Below are 18,101 nucleotides of genomic sequence, written 5' to 3' on the forward strand. Positions count from 1 at the left end.
AGTCAGTGTACAGATATCTCCCTGAGAGAGAGAGGGGACTGAGAGACACCAGTCAGTGTGCAGATATCTCCCTGATTGGGGACTGAGAGACACCAGTCAGTGTACAGATATCTCCCTGAGAGAGAGAGGGACTGAGAGACACCAGTCAGTATACAGTTATCTCCCTAAGAGAGAGAGGACTGAGAGACACCAGTCAGTGTACAGATATCTCCCTGAGAGAGAGAGGGGACTGAGAGACACCAGTCAGTGTACAGATATCTCCCTGAGAGAGAGGGGACTGAGAAACACCTGTCAGTGTACAGATATCTCCCTGAGAGAGAGAGGGGTCTGTGAGACACCAGTCAGTGTACAGATATCTCCCTGAGAGAGAGAGGGGACTGAGAGACACCAGTCAGTATACAGATATCTGCCTGAGAGAGAGAGGGGACTGAGAGACACCAGTCAGTGTACAGATATCTCCCTGAGAGAGAGAGGGGACTGAGAGACACCAGTCAGTGTACAGATATCTCCCTGAGAGAGAGGGGATTGAGAAACACCTGTCAGTGTACAGATATCTCCCTGAGAGAGAGAGGGGTCTGTGAGACACCAGTCAGTGTACAGATATCTCGCTGATAGAGAGAGGGGACTGAGAGACACCAGTCAGTGTACAGATATCTCCCTGAGAGAGAGAGGGGACTGAGAGACACCAGTCAGTCTACAGATATCTCCCTGAGAGAGAGAGGGGACTGATAGAAACCAGTCAGTGTACAGATATCTCCCTGAGAGACAGAGAGGACTGAGAGACACCAGTCAGTATACAGATATCTCCCTGAGAGAGAGGGGACTGAGAGACACCAGTCAGTGTACAGATATCTCCCTGAGAGAGACGGGACTGAGAGACACCAGTCAGTCTACAGATATCTCCCTGAGAGAGAGAGGGGACTGAGAGACACCAGTCAGTGTACAGATATCTCCCTGAGAGGGGACTGAGAGACACCAGTCAGTGTACAGATATCTCCCTGAGAGAGAGAGGGGACTGAGAGACACCAGTCAGTGTACAGATATCTCCCTGAGAGAGAGGGGACTGAGAGACACCAGTCAGTGTACAGATATCTCCCTGAGAGAGAGGGGACTGAGAGACACCAGTCAGTGTACAGATATCTCCCTGAGAGAGGGAGGGGACTGAGAGACACCAGTCAGTGTACAGATATCTCCCTGAGAGAGGGAGGGGACTGAGAGACACCAGTCAGTGTACAGATATCTCCCTGAGAGAGAGAGGGGACTGAGAGACACCAGTCAGTGTACAGATATCTCCCTGAGAGAGAGAGGGGACTGAGAGACACCAGTTAGTGTGCAGATATCTCCCTCAGAGAGAGAGAGGGGACTGAGAGACACCAGTCAATGTACAGATATCTCCCTGAGAGAGAGAGGGGACTGAGAGACACCAGTTTGTGTACAGATATCTCCCTGAGAGAGAGGGACTGAGAGACACCAGTCAGTGTACAGATATCTCCCTGAGAGAGAGAGAGGGGACTGAGAGACACCAGTCAGTGTACATGATATCTCCCTGAGAGGGAGAGGACTGAGAGACACCAGTTAGTGTACAGATATCTCCCTGAGAGAGAGAGGGGACTGAGAGACACCAGTCAGTGTACAGATATCTCCCTGAGAGAGAGGGGGACTGATAGACAAGAGTCAGTCTACAGAAATCTCCCTGAGAGAGAGGGGACTGAGAGACACCAGTCAGTGTACAGATAACTCCCTGAGAGAGAGGGGACTGAGAGACACCAGTTAGTGTGCAGATATCTCCCTCAGAGAGAGAGAGGGGACTGAGAGACACCAATCAGTGTACAGATATCTCCCTGAGAGAGAGAGAGGGGGACTGAGAGACACCAGTCAGTCTACAGATATCTCCCTGAGAGAGAGAGAGAGAGAGTTAGAGGGGACTGAGAGACACCAGTCAGTCCACAGATATCTCCCTGAGAGAGAGAGGGGACTGTGAGACACCAGTCAGTGTACAGATATCTCCCTGAGAGAGAGAGAGGACTGAGAGACACCAGTCAGTGTACAGATATCTCCCTGAGAGAGAGGGGACTGAGAGACACCAGTCAGTGTACAGACATCTCCCTGAGAGAGAGAGAGGGGACTGAGAGACACCAGTCAGTGTACAGACATCTCCCTGAGAGAGAGAGAGGGGACTGAGAGACACCAGTCAGTGTACAGACATGTCCCTGAGAGAGAGAGAGGGGACTGAGAGACACCAGTCAGTGTACAGACATATCCCTGAGAGAGAGAGAGGGGACTGAGAGACACCAGTCAGTGCACAGATATCTCCCTGAGAGAGAGGGGACTGAGAGACACCAGTCAGTCTACAGATATCTCCCTGAGAGAGAGAGGGGACTGAGAGACACCAGTCAGTGTACAGATATCTCCCTGAGAGAGAGGGGACTGAGAGACACCAGTCAGTGTACAGATATCTCCCTGAGAGAGAGGGGACTGAGAGACACCAGTCAGTGTACAGATATCTCCCTGAGAGAGAGGGGACTGAGAGACACCAGTCAGTGTACAGATATCTCCCTGAGAGAGAGGGGACTGAGAGACACCAGTCAGTGTACAGATATCTCCCTGAGAGAGAGGGGACTGAGAGACACCAGTCAGTGTACAGATATCTCCCTGAGAGAGAGAGAAGGGATTGAGAGACACCAGTCAGTCTACAGATATCTCCCTGAGAGAGAGAGGGGACTGAGAGACACCAGTCAGTCTACAGATATCTCCCTGAGAGGGGACTGAGAGTCACCAGTCAGTGTACAGATATCTCCCTGAGAGAGAGAGAGGGGACTGAGAGACACCAGTCAGTCTTCAGATATCTCCCTGAGAGAGAGAGAGAGAGAGAGAGAGAGAGAGAGTGAGAGGGAACTGAGAGACACCAGTTAGTCTACAGATATCTCCCTGAGAGAGAGAGGGTACTGAGAGACACCAGTCAGTGTACAGATATCTCGCTGAGAGCAAGAGGGGACTGAGAGACGCCAGGCAGTATACAGATATCTCCCTGAGAGAGAGAGGGGACTGAGAGACACCAGTCAGTGTACAGATATCTCCCTGAGAGAGAGAGGGGACTGAGAGACACCAGTCAGTGTACAGATATCACCCGGAGAGAGAGGGGACTGAGAAACACCAGTCAGTGTACAGATATCTCCCTGAGAGAGAGAGAGAGAGAGAGAGAGTGAGAGGGGACTGAGAGACACCAGTCAGTCTACAGATATCTCCCTGAGAGAGAGAGGGGACTGAGAGACACCAGTCAGTATACAGATATCTGCCTGAGAGAGAGAGGGGACTGAGAGACACCAGTCAGTGTACAGATATCTCCCTGAGAGACAGAGGGGACTGAGAGACACCAGTCAGTGTACAGATATCTCCCTGAGAGAGAGGGGATTGAGAAACACCTGTCAGTGTACAGATATCTCCCTGAGAGAGAGAGGGGTCTGTGAGACACCAGTCAGTGTACAGATATCTCGCTGAGAGAGAGAGGGGACTGAGAGACACCAGTCAGTGTACAGATATCTCCCTGAGAGAGAGAGGGGACTGAGAGACACCAGTCAGTGTACAGATATCTCCCTGAGAGAGAGGGGACTGAGATACACCAGTCAGTGTACAGATATCTCCCTGAGAGAGACGGGACTGAGAGACACCAGTCAGTCTACAGATATCTCCCTGAGAGAGAGAGGGGACTGAGAGACACCAGTCAGTGTACAGATATCTCCCTGAGAGGGGACTGAGAGACACCAGTCAGTGTACAGATATCTCCCTGAGAGAGAGGGGGACTGATAGACAAGAGTCAGTCTACAGAAATCTCCCTGAGAGAGAGGGGACTGAGAGACACCAGTCAGTGTACAGATATCTCCCTGAGAGAGAGGGGACTGAGAGACACCAGTTAGTGTGCAGATATCTCCCTCAGAGAGAGAGAGGGGACTGAGAGACACCAATCAGTGTACAGATATCTCCCTGAGAGAGAGAGAGGGGGACTGAGAGACACCAGTCAGTCTACAGATATCTCCCTGAGAGAGAGAGAGAGAGAGTTAGAGGGGACTGAGAGACACCAGTCAGTCCACAGATATCTCCCTGAGAGAGAGAGGGGACTGTGAGACACCAGTCAGTGTACAGATATCTCCCTGAGAGAGAGAGAGGACTGAGAGACACCAGTCAGTGTACAGATATCTCCCTGAGAGAGAGGGGACTGAGAGACACCAGTCAGTGTACAGACATCTCCCTGAGAGAGAGAGAGGGGACTGAGAGACACCAGTCAGTGTACAGACATCTCCCTGAGAGAGAGAGAGGGGACTGAGAGACACCAGTCAGTGTACAGACATGTCCCTGAGAGAGAGAGAGGGGACTGAGAGACACCAGTCAGTGTACAGACATGTCCCTGAGAGAGAGAGAGGGGACTGAGAGACACCAGTCAGTGTACAGATATCTCCCTGAGAGAGAGGGGACTGAGAGACTCCAGTCAGTCTACAGATATCTCCCTGAGAGAGAGAGGGGACTGAGAGACACCAGTCAGTGTACAGATATCTCCCTGAGAGAGAGGGGACTGAGAGACACCAGTCAGTGTACAGATATCTCCCTGAGAGAGAGGGGACTGAGAGACACCAGTCAGTGTACAGATATCTCCCTGAGAGAGAGGGGACTGAGAGACACCAGTCAGTGTACAGATATCTCCCTGAGAGAGAGGGGACTGAGAGACACCAGTCAGTGTACAGATATCTCCCTGAGAGAGAGGGGACTGAGAGACACCAGTCAGTGTACAGATATCTCCCTGAGAGAGAGAGAGGGGACTGAGAGACACCAGTCAGTCTACAGATATCTCCCTGAGAGGGGACTGAGAGTCACCAGTCAGTGTACAGATATCTCCCTGAGAGAGAGAGAGGGGACTGAGAGACACCAGTCAGTCTTCAGATATCTCCCTGAGAGAGAGAGAGAGAGAGAGAGAGAGAGAGTGAGAGGGAACTGAGAGACACCAGTTAGTCTACAGATATCTCCCTGAGAGAGAGAGGGTACTGAGAGACACCAGTCAGTGTACAGATATCTCGCTGAGAGCAAGAGGGGACTGAGAGACGCCAGGCAGTATACAGATATCTCCCTGAGAGAGAGAGGGGACTGAGAGACACCAGTCAGTGTACAGATATCTCCCTGAGAGAGAGAGGGGACTGAGAGACACCAGTCAGTGTACAGATATCACCCTGAGAGAGAGGGGACTGAGAAACACCAGTCAGTGTACAGATATCTCCCTGAGAGAGAGAGAGAGAGAGAGAGAGTGAGAGGGGACTGAGAGACACCAGTCAGTCTACAGATATCTCCCTGAGAGAGAGAGGGGACTGAGAGACACCAGTCAGTATACAGATATCTGCCTGAGAGAGAGAGGGGACTGAGAGACACCAGTCAGTGTACAGATATCTCCCTGAGAGAGAGAGGGGACTGAGAGACACCAGTCAGTGTACAGATATCTCCCTGAGAGAGAGGGGATTGAGAAACACCTGTCAGTGTACAGATATCTCCCTGAGAGAGAGAGGGGTCTGTGAGACACCAGTCAGTGTACAGATATCTCGCTGAGAGAGAGAGGGGACTGAGAGACACCAGTCAGTGTACAGATATCTCCCTGAGAGAGAGAGGGGACTGAGAGACACCAGTCAGTGTACAGATATCTCCCTGAGAGAGAGGGGACTGAGATACACCAGTCAGTGTACAGATATCTCCCTGAGAGAGACGGGACTGAGAGACACCAGTCAGTCTACAGATATCTCCCTGAGAGAGAGAGGGGACTGAGAGACACCAGTCAGTGTACAGATATCTCCCTGAGAGGGGACTGAGAGACACCAGTCAGTGTACAGATATCTCCCTGAGAGAGAGGGGACTGAGAGACACCAGTCAGTGTACAGACATCTCCCTGAGAGAGAGAGAGGGGACTGAGAGACACCAGTCAGTCTACAGATATCTCCCTGAGAGAGAGAGAGAGAGAGTTAGAGGGGACTGAGAGACACCAGTCAGTCCACAGATATCTCCCTGAGAGAGAGAGGGGACTGTGAGACACCAGTCAGTGTACAGATATCTCCCTGAGAGAGAGAGAGGACTGAGAGACACCAGTCAGTGTACAGATATCTCCCTGAGAGAGAGGGGACTGAGAGACACCAGTCAGTGTACAGACATCTCCCTGAGAGAGAGAGAGGGGACTGAGAGACACCAGTCAGTGTACAGACATCTCCCTGAGAGAGAGAGAGGGGACTGAGAGACACCAGTCAGTGTACAGACATGTCCCTGAGAGAGAGAGAGGGGACTGAGAGACACCAGTCAGTGTACAGACATGTCCCTGAGAGAGAGAGAGGGGACTGAGAGACACCAGTCAGTGTACAGATATCTCCCTGAGAGAGAGGGGACTGAGAGACACCAGTCAGTCTACAGATATCTCCCTGAGAGAGAGAGGGGACTGAGAGACACCAGTCAGTGTACAGATATCTCCCTGAGAGAGAGGGGACTGAGAGACACCAGTCAGTGTACAGATATCTCCCTGAGAGAGAGGGGACTGAGAGACACCAGTCAGTGTACAGATATCTCCCTGAGAGAGAGGGGACTGAGAGACACCAGTCAGTGTACAGATATCTCCCTGAGAGAGAGGGGACTGAGAGACACCAGTCAGTGTACAGATATCTCCCTGAGAGAGAGGGGACTGAGAGACACCAGTCAGTCTACAGATATCTCCCTGAGAGGGGACTGAGAGTCACCAGTCAGTGTACAGATATCTCCCTGAGAGAGAGAGAGGGGACTGAGAGACACCAGTCAGTCTTCAGATATCTCCCTGAGAGAGAGAGAGAGAGAGAGAGAGAGAGAGTGAGAGGGAACTGAGAGACACCAGTTAGTCTACAGATATCTCCCTGAGAGAGAGAGGGTACTGAGAGACACCAGTCAGTGTACAGATATCTCGCTGAGAGCAAGAGGGGACTGAGAGACGCCAGGCAGTATACAGATATCTCCCTGAGAGAGAGAGGGGACTGAGAGACACCAGTCAGTGTACAGATATCTCCCTGAGAGAGAGAGGGGACTGAGAGACACCAGTCAGTGTACAGATATCACCCGGAGAGAGAGGGGACTGAGAAACACCAGTCAGTGTACAGATATCTCCCTGAGAGAGAGAGAGAGAGAGAGAGAGAGTGAGAGGGGACTGAGAGACACCAGTCAGTCTACAGATATCTCCCTGAGAGAGAGAGGGGACTGAGAGACACCAGTCAGTATACAGATATCTGCCTGAGAGAGAGAGGGGACTGAGAGACACCAGTCAGTGTACAGATATCTCCCTGAGAGAGAGAGGGGACTGAGAGACACCAGTCAGTGTACAGATATCTCCCTGAGAGAGAGGGGATTGAGAAACACCTGTCAGTGTACAGATATCTCCCTGAGAGAGAGAGGGGTCTGTGAGACACCAGTCAGTGTACAGATATCTCGCTGAGAGAGAGAGGGGACTGAGAGACACCAGTCAGTGTACAGATATCTCCCTGAGAGAGAGAGGGGACTGAGAGACACCAGTCAGTGTACAGATATCTCCCTGAGAGAGAGGGGACTGAGATACACCAGTCAGTGTACAGATATCTCCCTGAGAGAGACGGGACTGAGAGACACCAGTCAGTCTACAGATATCTCCCTGAGAGAGAGAGGGGACTGAGAGACACCAGTCAGTGTACAGATATCTCCCTGAGAGGGGACTGAGAGACACCAGTCAGTGTACAGATATCTCCCTGAGAGAGAGGGGGACTGATAGACAAGAGTCAGTCTACAGAAATCTCCCTGAGAGAGAGGGGACTGAGAGACACCAGTCAGTGTACAGATATCTCCCTGAGAGAGAGGGGACTGAGAGACACCAGTTAGTGTGCAGATATCTCCCTCAGAGAGAGAGAGGGGACTGAGAGACACCAATCAGTGTACAGATATCTCCCTGAGAGAGAGAGAGGGGGACTGAGAGACACCAGTCAGTCTACAGATATCTCCCTGAGAGAGAGAGAGAGAGAGTTAGAGGGGACTGAGAGACACCAGTCAGTCCACAGATATCTCCCTGAGAGAGAGAGGGGACTGTGAGACACCAGTCAGTGTACAGATATCTCCCTGAGAGAGAGAGAGGACTGAGAGACACCAGTCAGTGTACAGATATCTCCCTGAGAGAGAGGGGACTGAGAGACACCAGTCAGTGTACAGACATCTCCCTGAGAGAGAGAGAGGGGACTGAGAGACACCAGTCAGTGTACAGACATCTCCCTGAGAGAGAGAGAGGGGACTGAGAGACACCAGTCAGTGTACAGACATGTCCCTGAGAGAGAGAGAGGGGACTGAGAGACACCAGTCAGTGTACAGACATGTCCCTGAGAGAGAGAGAGGGGACTGAGAGACACCAGTCAGTGTACAGATATCTCCCTGAGAGAGAGGGGACTGAGAGACACCAGTCAGTCTACAGATATCTCCCTGAGAGAGAGAGGGGACTGAGAGACACCAGTCAGTGTACAGATATCTCCCTGAGAGAGAGGGGACTGAGAGACACCAGTCAGTGTACAGATATCTCCCTGAGAGAGAGGGGACTGAGAGACACCAGTCAGTGTACAGATATCTCCCTGAGAGAGAGGGGACTGAGAGACACCAGTCAGTGTACAGATATCTCCCTCAGAGAGAGGGGACTGAGAGACACCAGTCAGTGTACAGATATCTCCCTGAGAGAGAGGGGACTGAGAGACACCAGTCAGTGTACAGATATCTCCCTGAGAGAGAGAGAAGGGATTGAGAGACACCAGTCAGTCTACAGATATCTCCCTGAGAGAGAGAGAGGGGACTGAGAGACACCAGTCAGTCTACAGATATCTCCCTGAGAGGGGACTGAGAGTCACCAGTCAGTGTACAGATATCTCCCTGAGAGAGAGAGAGGGGACTGAGAGACACCAGTCAGTCTTCAGATATCTCCCTGAGAGAGAGAGAGAGAGAGAGAGAGAGAGAGAGAGTGAGAGGGAACTGAGAGACACCAGTTAGTCTACAGATATCTCCCTGAGAGAGAGAGGGTACTGAGAGACACCAGTCAGTGTACAGATATCTCGCTGAGAGCAAGAGGGGACTGAGAGACGCCAGGCAGTATACAGATATCTCCCTGAGAGAGAGAGGGGACTGAGAGACACCAGTCAGTGTACAGATATCTCCCTGAGAGAGAGAGGGGACTGAGAGACACCAGTCAGTGTACAGATATCACCCTGAGAGAGAGGGGACTGAGAAACACCAGTCAGTGTACAGATATCTCCCTGAGAGAGAGAGAGAGAGAGAGAGAGTGAGAGGGGACTGAGAGACACCAGTCAGTCTACAGATATCTCCCTGAGAGAGAGAGGGGACTGAGAGACACCAGTCAGTATACAGATATCTGCCTGAGAGAGAGAGGGGACTGAGAGACACCAGTCAGTGTACAGATATCTCCCTGAGAGAGAGAGGGGACTGAGAGACACCAGTCAGTGTACAGATATCTCCCTGAGAGAGAGGGGATTGAGAAACACCTGTCAGTGTACAGATATCTCCCTGAGAGAGAGAGGGGTCTGTGAGACACCAGTCAGTGTACAGATATCTCGCTGAGAGAGAGAGGGGACTGAGAGACACCAGTCAGTGTACAGATATCTCCCTGAGAGAGAGAGGGGACTGAGAGACACCAGTCAGTGTACAGATATCTCCCTGAGAGAGAGGGGACTGAGATACACCAGTCAGTGTACAGATATCTCCCTGAGAGAGACGGGACTGAGAGACACCAGTCAGTCTACAGATATCTCCCTGAGAGAGAGAGGGGACTGAGAGACACCAGTCAGTCCACAGATATCTCCCTGAGAGAGAGAGGGGACTGTGAGACACCAGTCAGTGTACAGATATCTCCCTGAGAGAGAGAGAGGACTGAGAGACACCAGTCAGTGTACAGATATCTCCCTGAGAGAGAGGGGACTGAGAGACACCAGTCAGTGTACAGACATCTCCCTGAGAGAGAGAGAGGGGACTGAGAGACACCAGTCAGTGTACAGACATCTCCCTGAGAGAGAGAGAGGGGACTGAGAGACACCAGTCAGTGTACAGACATGTCCCTGAGAGAGAGAGAGGGGACTGAGAGACACCAGTCAGTGTACAGACATGTCCCTGAGAGAGAGAGAGGGGACTGAGAGACACCAGTCAGTGTACAGATATCTCCCTGAGAGAGAGGGGACTGAGAGACACCAGTCAGTCTACAGATATCTCCCTGAGAGAGAGAGGGGACTGAGAGACACCAGTCAGTGTACAGATATCTCCCTGAGAGAGAGGGGACTGAGAGACACCAGTCAGTGTACAGATATCTCCCTGAGAGAGAGGGGACTGAGAGACACCAGTCAGTGTACAGATATCTCCCTGAGAGAGAGGGGACTGAGAGACACCAGTCAGTGTACAGATATCTCCCTGAGAGAGAGGGGACTGAGAGACACCAGTCAGTGTACAGATATCTCCCTGAGAGAGAGGGGACTGAGAGACACCAGTCAGTGTACAGATATCTCCCTGAGAGAGAGAGAAGGGATTGAGAGACACCAGTCAGTCTACAGATATCTCCCTGAGAGAGAGAGAGGGGACTGAGAGACACCAGTCAGTCTACAGATATCTCCCTGAGAGGGGACTGAGAGTCACCAGTCAGTGTACAGATATCTCCCTGAGAGAGAGAGAGGGGACTGAGAGACACCAGTCAGTCTTCAGATATCTCCCTGAGAGAGAGAGAGAGAGAGAGAGAGAGAGAGAGTGAGAGGGAACTGAGAGACACCAGTTAGTCTACAGATATCTCCCTGAGAGAGAGAGGGTACTGAGAGACACCAGTCAGTGTACAGATATCTCGCTGAGAGCAAGAGGGGACTGAGAGACGCCAGGCAGTATACAGATATCTCCCTGAGAGAGAGAGGGGACTGAGAGACACCAGTCAGTGTACAGATATCTCCCTGAGAGAGAGAGGGGACTGAGAGACACCAGTCAGTGTACAGATATCACCCTGAGAGAGAGGGGACTGAGAAACACCAGTCAGTGTACAGATATCTCCCTGAGAGAGAGAGAGAGAGAGAGAGAGTGAGAGGGGACTGAGAGACACCAGTCAGTCTACAGATATCTCCCTGAGAGAGAGAGGGGACTGAGAGACACCAGTCAGTATACAGATATCTGCCTGAGAGAGAGAGGGGACTGAGAGACACCAGTCAGTGTACAGATATCTCCCTGAGAGAGAGAGGGGACTGAGAGACACCAGTCAGTGTACAGATATCTCCCTGAGAGAGAGGGGATTGAGAAACACCTGTCAGTGTACAGATATCTCCCTGAGAGAGAGAGGGGTCTGTGAGACACCAGTCAGTGTACAGATATCTCGCTGAGAGAGAGAGGGGACTGAGAGACACCAGTCAGTGTACAGATATCTCCCTGAGAGAGAGAGGGGACTGAGAGACACCAGTCAGTGTACAGATATCTCCCTGAGAGAGAGGGGACTGAGATACACCAGTCAGTGTACAGATATCTCCCTGAGAGAGACGGGACTGAGAGACACCAGTCAGTCTACAGATATCTCCCTGAGAGAGAGAGGGGACTGAGAGACACCAGTCAGTGTACAGATATCTCCCTGAGAGGGGACTGAGAGACACCAGTCAGTGTACAGATTTCTCCCTGAGAGAGAGAGGGGACTGAGAGACACCAGTCAGTGTACAGATATCTCCCTGAGAGAGAGGGGACTGAGAGACACCAGTCAGTGTACAGATATCTCCCTGAGAGAGAGGGGACTGAGAGACACCAGTCAGTGTACAGATATCTCCCTGAGAGAGGGAGGGGACTGAGAGACACCAGTCAGTGTACAGATATCTCCCTGAGAGAGGGAGGGGACTGAGAGACACCAGTCAGTGTACAGATATCTCCCTGAGAGAGAGAGGGGACTGAGAGACACCAGTCAGTGTACAGATATCTCCCTGAGAGAGAGAGGGGACTGAGAGACACCAGTTAGTGTGCAGATATCTCCCTCAGAGAGAGAGAGGGGACTGAGAGACACCAGTCAATGTACAGATATCTCCCTGAGAGAGAGAGGGGACTGAGAGACACCAGTTTGTGTACAGATATCTCCCTGAGAGAGAGGGACTGAGAGACACCAGTCAGTGTACAGATATCTCCCTGAGAGAGAGAGAGGGGACTGAGAGACACCAGTCAGTGTACATGATATCTCCCTGAGAGGGAGAGGACTGAGAGACACCAGTTAGTGTACAGATATCTCCCTGAGAGAGAGGGGGACTGATAGACAAGAGTCAGTCTACAGAAATCTCCCTGAGAGAGAGGGGACTGAGAGATACCAGTCAGTGTACAGATATCTCCCTGAGAGAGAGAGAGCACTGAGAGACACCAATCAGTGTACAGATATCTCCCTGAGAGAGAGAGAGGGGGACTGAGAGACACCAGTCAGTCTACAGATATCTCCCTGAGAGAGAGAGAGAGAGAGAGTTAGAGGGGACTGAGAGACACCAGTCAGTCCACAGATATCTCCCTGAGAGAGAGAGGGGACTGTGAGACACCAGTCAGTGTACAGATATCTCCCTGAGAGAGAGAGAGGACTGAGAGACACCAGTCAGTGTACAGATATCTCCCTGAGAGAGAGGGGACTGAGAGACACCAGTCAGTGTACAGACATCTCCCTGAGAGAGAGAGAGGGGACTGAGAGACACCAGTCAGTGTACAGACATCTCCCTGAGAGAGAGAGAGGGGACTGAGAGACACCAGTCAGTGTACAGACATCTCCCTGAGAGAGAGAGAGGGGACTGAGAGACACCAGTCAGTGTACAGATATCTCCCTGAGAGAGAGGGGACTGAGAGACACCAGTCAGTCTACAGATATCTCCCTGAGAGAGAGAGGGGACTGAGAGACACCAGTCAGTGTACAGATATCTCCCTGAGAGAGAGGGGACTGAGAGACACCAGTCAGTGTACAGATAACTCCCTGAGAGTGAGGGGACTGAGAGACACCAGTCAGTGTACAGATATCTCCCTGAGAGAGAGGGGACTGAGAGACACCAGTCAGTGTACAGATATCTCCCTGAGAGAGAGGGGACTGAGAGACACCAGTCAGTGTACAGATATCTCCCTGAGAGAGAGGGGACTGAGAGACACCAGTCAGTGTACAGATATCTCCCTGAGAGAGAGAGAAGGGATTGAGAGATACCAGTCAGTCTACAGATATCTCCCTGAGAGAGAGAGAGGGGACTGAGAGACACCAGTCAGTCTACAGATATCTCCCTGAGAGGGGACTGAGAGACACCAGTCAGTGTACAGATATCTCCCTGAGAGAGAGAGAGGGGACTGAGAGACACCAGTCAGTGTACAGATATCTCCCTGAGAGAGAGAGAAGGGATTGAGAGACACCAGTCAGTCTACAGATATCTCCCTGAGAGAGAGAGAGGGGACTGAGAGACACCAGTCAGTCTACAGATATCTCCCTGAGAGGGGACTGAGAGACACCAGTCAGTCTACAGATATCTCCCTGAGAGGGGACTGAGAGTCACCAGTCAGTGTACAGATATCTCCCTGAGAGAGAGAGAGGGGACTGAGAGACACCAGTCAGTCTTCAGATATCTCCCTGAGAGAGAGAGAGAGAGAGAGAGAGAGAGAGAGAGTGAGAGGGAACTGAGAGACACCAGTTAGTCTACAGATATCTCCCTGAGAGAGAGAGGGTACTGAGAGACACCAGTCAGTGTACAGATATCTCGCTGAGAGCAAGAGGGGACTGAGAGACGCCAGGCAGTATACAGATATCTCCCTGAGAGAGAGAGGGGACTGAGAGACACCAGTCAGTGTACAGATATCTCCCTGAGAGAGATAGGGGACTGAGAGACACCAGTCAGTGTACAGATATCACCCTGAGAGAGAGGGGACTGAGAAACACCAGTCAGTGTACAGATATCTCCCTGAGAGAGAGAGAGAGAGAGAGAGAGAGTGAGAGGGGACTGAGAGACACCAGTCAGTCTACAGATATCTCCCTGAGAGAGAGAGGGGACTGAGAGACACCAGTCAGTATACAGATATCTGCCTGAGAGAGAGAGGGGACTGAGAGACACCAGTCAGTGTACAGATATCTCCCTGAGAGAGAGAGGGGACTGAGAGACACCAGTCAGTGTACAGATATCTCCCTGAGAGAGAGGGGATTGAGAAACACCTGTCAGTGTACAGATATCTCCCTGAGAGAGAGAGGGGTCTGTGAGACACCAGTCAGTGTACAGATATCTCGCTGAGAGAGAGAGGGGACTGAGAGACACCAGTCAGTGTGCAGATATCTCCCTGAGAGAGAGAGGGGACTGAGAGACACCAGTCAGTGTGCAGATATCTCCCTGAGAGAGAGGGGACTGAGATACACCAGTCAGTGTACAGATATCTCCCTGAGAGAGACGGGACTGAGAGACACCAGTCAGTCTACAGATATCTCCCTGAGAGAGAGAGGGGACTGAGAGACACCAGTCAGTGTACAGATATCTCCCTGAGAGGGGACTGAGAGACACCAGTCAGTGTACAGATATCTCCCTGAGAGAGAGAGGGGACTGAGAGACACCAGTCAGTGTACAGATATCTCCCTGAGAGAAAGGGGACTGAGAGACACCAGTCAGTGTACAGATATCTCCCTGAGAGAGAGGGGACTGAGAGACACCAGTCAGTGTACAGATATCTCCCTGAGAGAGGGAGGGGACTGAGAGACACCAGTCAGTGTACAGATATCTCCCTGAGAGAGGGAGGGGACTGAGAGACACCAGTCAGTGTACAGATATCTCCCTGAGAGAGAGAGGGGACTGAGAGACACCAGTCAGTGTACAGATATCTCCCTGAGAGAGAGAGGGGACTGAGAGACACCAGTTAGTGTGCAGATATCTCCCTCAGAGAGAGAGAGGGGACTGAGAGACACCAGTCAATGTACAGATATCTCCCTGAGAGAGAGAGGGGACTGAGAGACACCAGTTTGTGTACAGATATCTCCCTGAGAGAGAGGGACTGAGAGACACCAGTCAGTGTACAGATATCTCCCTGAGAGAGAGAGAGGGGACTGAGAGACACCAGTCAGTGTACATGATATCTCCCTGAGAGGGAGAGGACTGAGAGACACCAGTTAGTGTACAGATATCTCCCTGAGAGAGAGAGGGGACTGAGAGACACCAGTCAGTGTACAGATATCTCCCTGAGAGAGAGGGGGACTGATAGACAAGAGTCAGTCTACAGAAATCTCCCTGAGAGAGAGGGGACTGAGAGATACCAGTCAGTGTACAGATATCTCCCTGAGAGAGAGAGAGCACTGAGAGACACCAATCAGTGTACAGATATCTCCCTGAGAGAGAGAGAGGGGGACTGAGAGACACCAGTCAGTCTACAGATATCTCCCTGAGAGAGAGAGAGAGAGAGAGTTGGAGGGGACTGAGAGACACCAGTCAGTCCACAGATATCTCGCTGAGAGAGAGAGGGGACTGTGAGACACCAGTCAGTGTACAGATATCTCCCTGAGAGAGAGAGAGGACTGAGAGACACCAGTCAGTGTACAGATATCTCCCTGAGAGAGAGGGGACTGAGAGACACCAGTCAGTGTACAGACATCTCCCTGAGAGAGAGAGAGGGGACTGAGAGACACCAGTCAGTGTACAGACATCTCCCTGAGAGAGAGAGAGGGGACTGAGAGACACCAGTCAGTGTACAGACATCTCCCTGAGAGAGAGAGAGGGGACTGAGAGACACCAGTCAGTGTACAGATATCTCCCTGAGAGAGAGGGGACTGAGAGACACCAGTCAGTCTACAGATATCTCCCTGAGAGAGAGAGGGGACTGAGAGACACCAGTCAGTGTACAGATATCTCCCTGAGAGAGAGGGGACTGAGAGACACCAGTCAGTGTACAGATAACTCCCTGAGAGAGAGGGGACTGAGAGACACCAGTCAGTGTACAGATATCTCCCTGAGAGAGAGGGGACTGAGAGACACCAGTCAGTGTACAGATATCTCCCTGAGAGAGAGGGGACTGAGAGACACCAGTCAGTGTACAGATATCTCCCTGAGAGAGAGGGGACTGAGAGACACCAGTCAGTCTACAGATATCTCCCTGAGAGAGAGAGAGGGGACTGAGAGACACCAGTCAGTCTACAGATATCTCCCTGAGAGGGGACTGAGAGACACCAGTCAGTGTACAGATATCTCCCTGAGAGAGAGAGAGGGGACTGAGAGACACCAGTCAGTGTACAGATATCTCCCTGAGAGAGAGAGAGAGAGAGAGAGAGAGAGTGAGAGGGGACTGAGAGACACCAGTTAGTCTACAGATATCTCCCTGAGAGAGAGAGGGTACTGAGAGACACCAGTCAGTCTACAGATATCTCCCTGAGAGAGAGAGTGGACTGAGAGACACCAGTCAGTGTACAGATATCTCCTTGAGTGGGGACTGAGAGACACCAGTCAGTGTACAGATATCTCCCCGAGAGAGAGGGACTGAGTGACACCAGTCAGTGTATAGATATCTCCCTTAGAGAGAGAGAGGACTGAGAGACACCAGTCAGTGTACAGATATCTCCCTGAGAGAGAGAGGGGACTGAGAGACACCAGTCAGTGTGTAGATATCTCCCTGAGAGAGAGAGAGGGGACTGAGAGACACCAGTCAGTGTACAGATATCTCCCTGAGAGAGAGAGAGAGAGAGAGAGAGAGAGGACTGAGACACACCAGTCAGTGTACAGATATCTCCCTGAGAGAGAGAGGACTGAGAGACACCCGTCAGTGTACAGATATCTCCCTGATAGAGAGGGGACTGAGAGACACCAGTCAGTATACAGATATCTCCCTGAGAGAGAGGGGACTGAGAGACACCAGTCAGTGTACAGATATCTCCCAGAGAGAGGGGACTGAGAGACACCAGTCAGTGTACAGATATCTCCCTGAGAGAGAGAGGAGACTGAGAGGCACCAGTCAGTGTACAGATATCTCCCTGAGAGAGAGAGGGGACTGAGAGACACCAGTCAGTGTACAGATATCTCCCTGAGAGAGAGAGGGGACTGAGAGACACCAGTCAGTATACAGATATCTGCCTGAGAGAGAGAGGGGACTGAGATACACCAGTCAGTGTACAGATATCTCCCTGAGAGAGAGAGAGAGAGGGGACTGAGAGACACCAGTCAGTGTACAGACATCTCCCTGAGAGAGAGAGGGGACTGAGAGACACCAGTCAGTGTACAGATATCTCCTTGAGTGGGGACTGAGAGACACCAGTCAGTGTACAGATATCTCCCCGAGAGAGAGGGACTGAGTGACACCAGTCAGTGTACAGATATCTCCCTGAGAGAGAGAGGGGACTGAGAGACACCAGTCAGTGTACAGATATCTCCCTGAGAGAGAGAGAGAGAGGGGACTGAGAGACACCAGTCAGTGTACAGACATCTCCCTGAGAGAGAGAGGGGACTGAGAGACACCAGTCAGTGTACAGATATCTCCCTGAGAGAGAGAGGGGGACTGAGACACACCAGTCAGTGTACAGATATCTCCCTGAGAGAGAGAGTGGACTGAGAGACACCAGTCAGTGTACAGATATCTCCTTGAGTGGGGACTGAGAGACACCAGTCAGTGTACAGATATCTCCCCGAGAGAGAGGGACTGAGTGACACCAGTCAGTGTACAGATATCTCCCTGAGAGAGAGAGGGGACTGAGAGACACCAGTCAGTGTACAGAAACCTACCTGAGAGAGAGAGAGGGGACTGAGAGACGCCAGTCAGTGCACAGATATCTCCCTGAGAGAGAGAGGGACTGAGAGACCCCAGTCAGTGTACAGATATCTCCCTGAGAGAGAGGGACTGAGAGACACCAGTCAGTGTACAGATATCTCTCTGAGAGAGAGGGGACTGAGAGACACCAGTCAGTGTACAGATATCTCCCAGAGAGAGAGAGAGGGGACTGAGAGACACCAGTCAGTGTACAGAAACCTACCTGAGAGAGAGAGAGGGGACTGAGAGACGCCAGTCAGTGCACAGATATCTCCCTGAGAGAGAGAGGGACTGAGAGACACCAGTCAGTGTACAGATATCTCCCTGAGAGA

The sequence above is a fragment of the Cetorhinus maximus genome, unplaced genomic scaffold, assembly GCF_964194155.1.
Source record: "Cetorhinus maximus unplaced genomic scaffold, sCetMax3.hap1.1 HAP1_SCAFFOLD_2085, whole genome shotgun sequence".
NCBI classification, from domain to species: Eukaryota; Metazoa; Chordata; class Chondrichthyes; order Lamniformes; family Cetorhinidae; genus Cetorhinus; species Cetorhinus maximus.